This window comes from Macrobrachium rosenbergii, chromosome 28 (genome assembly GCF_040412425.1).
Source record: "Macrobrachium rosenbergii isolate ZJJX-2024 chromosome 28, ASM4041242v1, whole genome shotgun sequence".
Taxonomy (NCBI): Eukaryota; Metazoa; Arthropoda; class Malacostraca; order Decapoda; family Palaemonidae; genus Macrobrachium; species Macrobrachium rosenbergii.
This window is the reverse complement of record NC_089768.1, coordinates 24,649,464-24,654,948: the sequence shown is the minus strand read 5'-3', so window position 1 is coordinate 24,654,948 and position 5,485 is coordinate 24,649,464.

Sequence of the window (5,485 nt, the reverse complement as noted above, 5' to 3'; positions counted from 1 at the left end):
TGGTGGGGTAGGGTTCGGTAGGGGGTGTCTCTCGCTTTCGGAATTGTTATTTCCGTTGGCTGGAGAAACAATATAAGTGTCTCCGAATTATCTGAACGTATCATGTCAGAGAGAGAGGGTAGGGCTCCATAAGAGCGTCGAGGGCGTCGCTCGCTGCTTGAAAGTGGTTGGAAAAGGGTGGAATCTGACGAAACGCTTACGATGATGCATTCAGCCTCTAGACTCCTGACTTCACGCGATGTTTCGATTACGTACTGAACATGTTAGAGTGTTTTGATACGTGTTGTTTTTTATGTATTAGATTTACTTATCACATTTATTTCTCATGATCCAAAATACACAAAAAAAGTAAAAACTGCTATGGAGCAATCTCAACAACGACGCTTCAATATTTATAAATACATAAAAGTTAGAGCGTTTTCTTACACGTTAGGCTTTATATAGCAGATTTATTTCTTATGATCCAAAATTATTAAAAAAGAACAATTAAAAACTGCTATGGAGCAATATCAACAACGAAGCTTCAACATTTATAAATACATAAAAGTGAGAGTATTTTCTTACACGTTAGGCTTTATATAGCAGATTTATTTCTTATGATCCAAAATGATTAAAAAAACAAGTAAAAACTGCAATGGAGAAATCTCAACAACGAAGCTTCATTGCGTTTTTCTTCTTACAGGAAAGGAATCATAAATAAACAGAATATAGAAAAAAAAATAATATTCCTCTTATTTTCCGTTTACGAAGCAACACTTACAGAGAGCGGAGGAGAAGAAGAACGGAGCAACAAACATGGAAGAGGAAGTGGAAAATAATAGAATTGATAGAAATGATAGGGCAAGGGTGGGGGGAGTTAATGCCCCCGAAAGCTAATGGCGATAAGTGCCTAGTGTTGACACTGCTTATTCAAAGAAACAATCCCTGATTCGTGTTATTCTTTTCACGCCCTCGCTAGAAGAAGAAGAAGAAGAAGAAGAAGAAGAAGAAGAAGAAGAAGAAGAAGAAGAAGAAAAAGAAAAAGAAAAACAAAAAGAAGACGAAGAAGAAGGAGGAAAAGAAAAAAGAAGAAGAAGAAAAAAGAGAGAGAGAGAGAGAGAGAGAGAGAGAGAGAGAGAGAGAGAGAGAGAGAGAGAGAGAGAGAGAGACTTGCCTTCTTTCAAAATAAAAAGAAAGATGTATAAAAGATAAATTATGCGTAAGATCAACTAGGAAATATTCTTCGTCATCTTTTCCGATGCTTGAAAATTATACATTTTGTTGTGTATAAAAATGAAGAACGGAAATAGGTAAATTAGAAGCCATATCCGTATTTTTTCTGTGAAACACAGAAAACAGACCACACACTTAAAGCCTATCCAGCATGCCCATGCTAAAACAAATTGAATCTTTTAATTTTATTATAACAGTTATGACATCTAGCTGTAATTGTTGATGTGGGCTAACATGCTGTCGAAATGAAAAAGCAAGGAAAAAATACAATGATAAACTTATTGGAAAACGTTTTATAAACGATATAATGAAATAATGAAAAAGCTCCATCACTAAATTTAAGTTAAATATTTACGTTGCATTTCTATCAGTCCCATGCCATATGCAATCAAATATATATATATATATATATATATATATATATATATATATATATATATATATATATACATATATATATATATATATATATATATATATATATATATATATATATATATATATATACAGTATGTTACATCCACACACACATATACATACACATACATATACAAATATATATATATATATATATATATATATATATATATATATATATATATATATATTATATATATATACATATATATACACACACACACACCTACCTACCTACCTACATACATACATACATACATACATATACATACATACATGTACGTATGAATGTAGGTAGGTAGGTATGACTGAGTGTTGTATGCCATTTACCAGGATGGTGGAGATTTCTGGTTGTATATATATGCATGTATGTATGTAGGTAGGTAGGTAGGTATGACTGAGTGTTGTATGCCATTTACCAGAATGGTAGATACTTCTGGTTCCCAAAAAAAGTCTTTTCTGAGAGAGGCTGCAAGGCCATAAGCTTGCCTTGACTGGCAACTGCAGAGGGCACCCATCCACAGGTGTGTGCTTACCACTGACCTAATTAACATGTGTGTGCGTGTGAATCAAAAAGTCCTTCAAAAGAAGGCATCGTGCTTACCCCATACAAAAATGGGAATAAAAGCACGTTAAAAGAAAAAGAAGAAAGAAGAAGTGCGTGTGAGTGCGAGAACGCGCGAGCGCGCTGATACCCATTAACGGTGGTTGAACCATCATTTCATAGAAGGCAACGCAAATCATAATCGCTGACTGGACGAGGCAGAGGTTTTTAAGCGATAATTACTGCGATAAGGAAAGAAATAATTTCCAGCTCGTAAAGTTATTCTTATAATTATGTAAGGAATTTCACATCAGGGACAGTCAGTAAAATATAATGACGGGTTCATCAGTAATAGAGCAGTCAATGAACTTCGATAAATCGAAAGATAACTGTAATCAATGACAAGAAATCTTGATGCTGAATAAGAAATGATGTTTCTTGTGCAGTATTCGTAAGGTAATTACTTATTTCATGAAATTTGAAATTTATTTTTGAGATTTTCAGTTGTATTGGAAAGGTTTACCCGTCAAATTTAAGGTGAGAGAGAGAGAGAGAGAGAGAGAGAGAGAGAGAGAGAGAGAGAGAGAGAGAGAGAAATGACTCAGGTTTTGTTAATTTTCATATAATATACACCTGTTTTTCAGATCTTTTCGTTGTGCAATATAGAAATTGTTATGAGTTTGTTGTGCAATTTATGAAATTAGTACATTATATCACTAATGCTTTTCAGCCAGTGTAATAAATCCTGTGTTTCTTCATCTCTCTCGTTTATTCAAGTTCAGAAGAAGTTATCTGCATGAAAACATACACGTATTCTTAATCATAAACCCTCTCTCTCTCTCTCTCTCTCTCTCTCTCTCTCTCTCTCTCTCTCTCTCTCTCTCTCTCTCTCTCTCATTTTTGAAAGATTGTGTTCAGTTTTAGAAGCCATATGTTCTCTAAGGTCCCTATATGGACTAAGTCCCTGTATGGACTTAGTCCCTATATGGACTTAGTAGCCAAATGTTCCCAAAGGTCCGTGATTTTTCGAAATAATTGTGAAAGTCAAGTTTCGTCGTCCAAGGACCAAGGTCCTTGTATGTTCATGTAGTTCTTTCTTAATTTACCTCACAATAACTGTCAAATTTTTTGATCAAATATATATATATATATATATATATATATATATATATATATATATATATATATATATATACATATGTATATATATATATATATTCATATACATATATATATATATATATATATATTAGATACATACATACAGACACATATATATATATATATATATAAAGAGAGAGAGAGAGAGAGAGAGAGAGAGAGAGAGAGAGAGAGAGAGAGAGAGAGAGAGAGAATTCATGATGAATGGTTTCACCCAAGTGGGTGAGGATTACCACTTCGAGGGTCTCCCGCTTTTAATTGTGAAATGATGGTAATTACAAAGACGGGATAACCCACATTTTTTCACCATCTTTCTCTCCCTCTCCGTCCTTCTTCCTCTTCAAGGTCGCCAGTGACAACACTTCGCAGTCGACTGTCCAATAGTTATAAAATTCACTAAAGTTAAAACGAGCAAAACTGTTTCCGGAAACGGGCCCAGATCACTCGATCTTCGTCCGAGACCGAACTCAAGACCTTCCCCCTATCGAGGTGGGTGTGGAACCATTTAGCCAAAAAGAGAGAGAGAGAGAGAGAGAGAGAGAGAGAGAGAGAGAGAGAGAGAGAGAGAGAGAGAGAATTTTTCAATAACCTCTTTAATGCACATAAGCAGAAGCTCTAATGCAACGGATTTAGTTCCTCATGTATTCAAGGAATTATTTTGATATGTGAATAGCTGACTGGAAATATTCTCACACAGGCAAACATTCACGCAAAAATAGAAGAACGCAACAGAGAACATTTTCTCGGAAATTTTAAGCAGCGCAACACAGCTAACGCGAAAAGAAGATTTTACTGAAAGACCCTATAACAAAATAAGAATCGATTTACCCATATCAGAAGTTGAAGCGAAAATGCAATGCGTTACTACCCTAATACAATTCTTCTTGCATTTTGAAGCTTGAAATTCAAGTCAGTGGCCCCTTTGGTGGGGTTGTTCCATATGAATAGGTTTCATCTACTGAATAATAATAATAATAATAATAATAATAATAATAATAATAATAATAATAATAATATCACTCAATGCCTCGAAACACATAAACGAGCGCAGTGCAGAAGCACTTAGGCATAAACTCATGGACACCTTTTGTGTATGGCTAGAATCTTGGACCTTTGTATAAGGCTCTACAAGAACAACCCGGCGGAGACGAGCTCAGCTGATTGATGTAAATTGGTTCAATGTGGGAAGGAGAGAGAGAGAGAGAGAGAGAGAGAGAGAGAGAGAGAGAGAGAGAGAGAGAGAGAGAGAGAGAGATAGGGGCGAGAGGAGGGGACGAGGGGAATGGAGGGGTGGGTGGAGGGGAAGAGGGTTAGTCAAAGGAGGAAAAAAGAAGACGTGGATTATTGTATCTATGAAAAAGAAGCTAGAGAGAGAGAGAGAGAGAGAGAGAGAGAGAGAGAGAGAGAGAGAGAGAGAGAGAGAGAGAGAGAGAGAGAGCAAGGATTTGATATTTAAAGAAATGCAAGGAAAAAAATTTATCAGAAGATAAAAACAGAAAGAATAAGATTCCCTAAGCCACTGTAATGTAATATATTCAGGAAAATACCATCTCAATTGATATTAACTTCAGTAAAAAAAAGGATATGGAAAAATATGGATGGTAAGATTTGTAATATTAATAAATGTTTTGGAAGAAGTTCGCGAAAGAAAACAAGTAAATGATGATAAAGAAAACAGAAAAAAGAGAGCTAGGGGAAATGTCACTCTACAAAAAAACAAATCCCAGGAAACAGTTTCATAAAAAGAATGTGAAAAGGAAAAAGTAATCTAGAAAAGAATGAGACGAGAGATTAGGAAAGGGTAGGAATTATTAGCTAAAAGTTGTGGCAATATAAGAAAAAGGAAATGCAATATTACTCAAGGAAGGGGAAGAAAGAAAGCACGAATAAGAAGAAAGGGGATGACGAAGAGAAAGAATATTGTACTGTAGAGAGAGAGAGAGAGAGAGAGAGAGGAGTAAAAAATCTTACTTATTTAGGTTATGATGATTCCTTATTTGGCCTGCGCCTGTGTAATTGAGAGAGAGAATCTGTTTTATTTTTGTTTTAATTATTCGTATTTTAGATCTGGCCTGTATAAGGAGAGAAAATGGGGGATAGAGGGGAGAGAGAGAGAGAGAGAGAGAGAGAGAGAGAGAGAGAGGAGAGAGA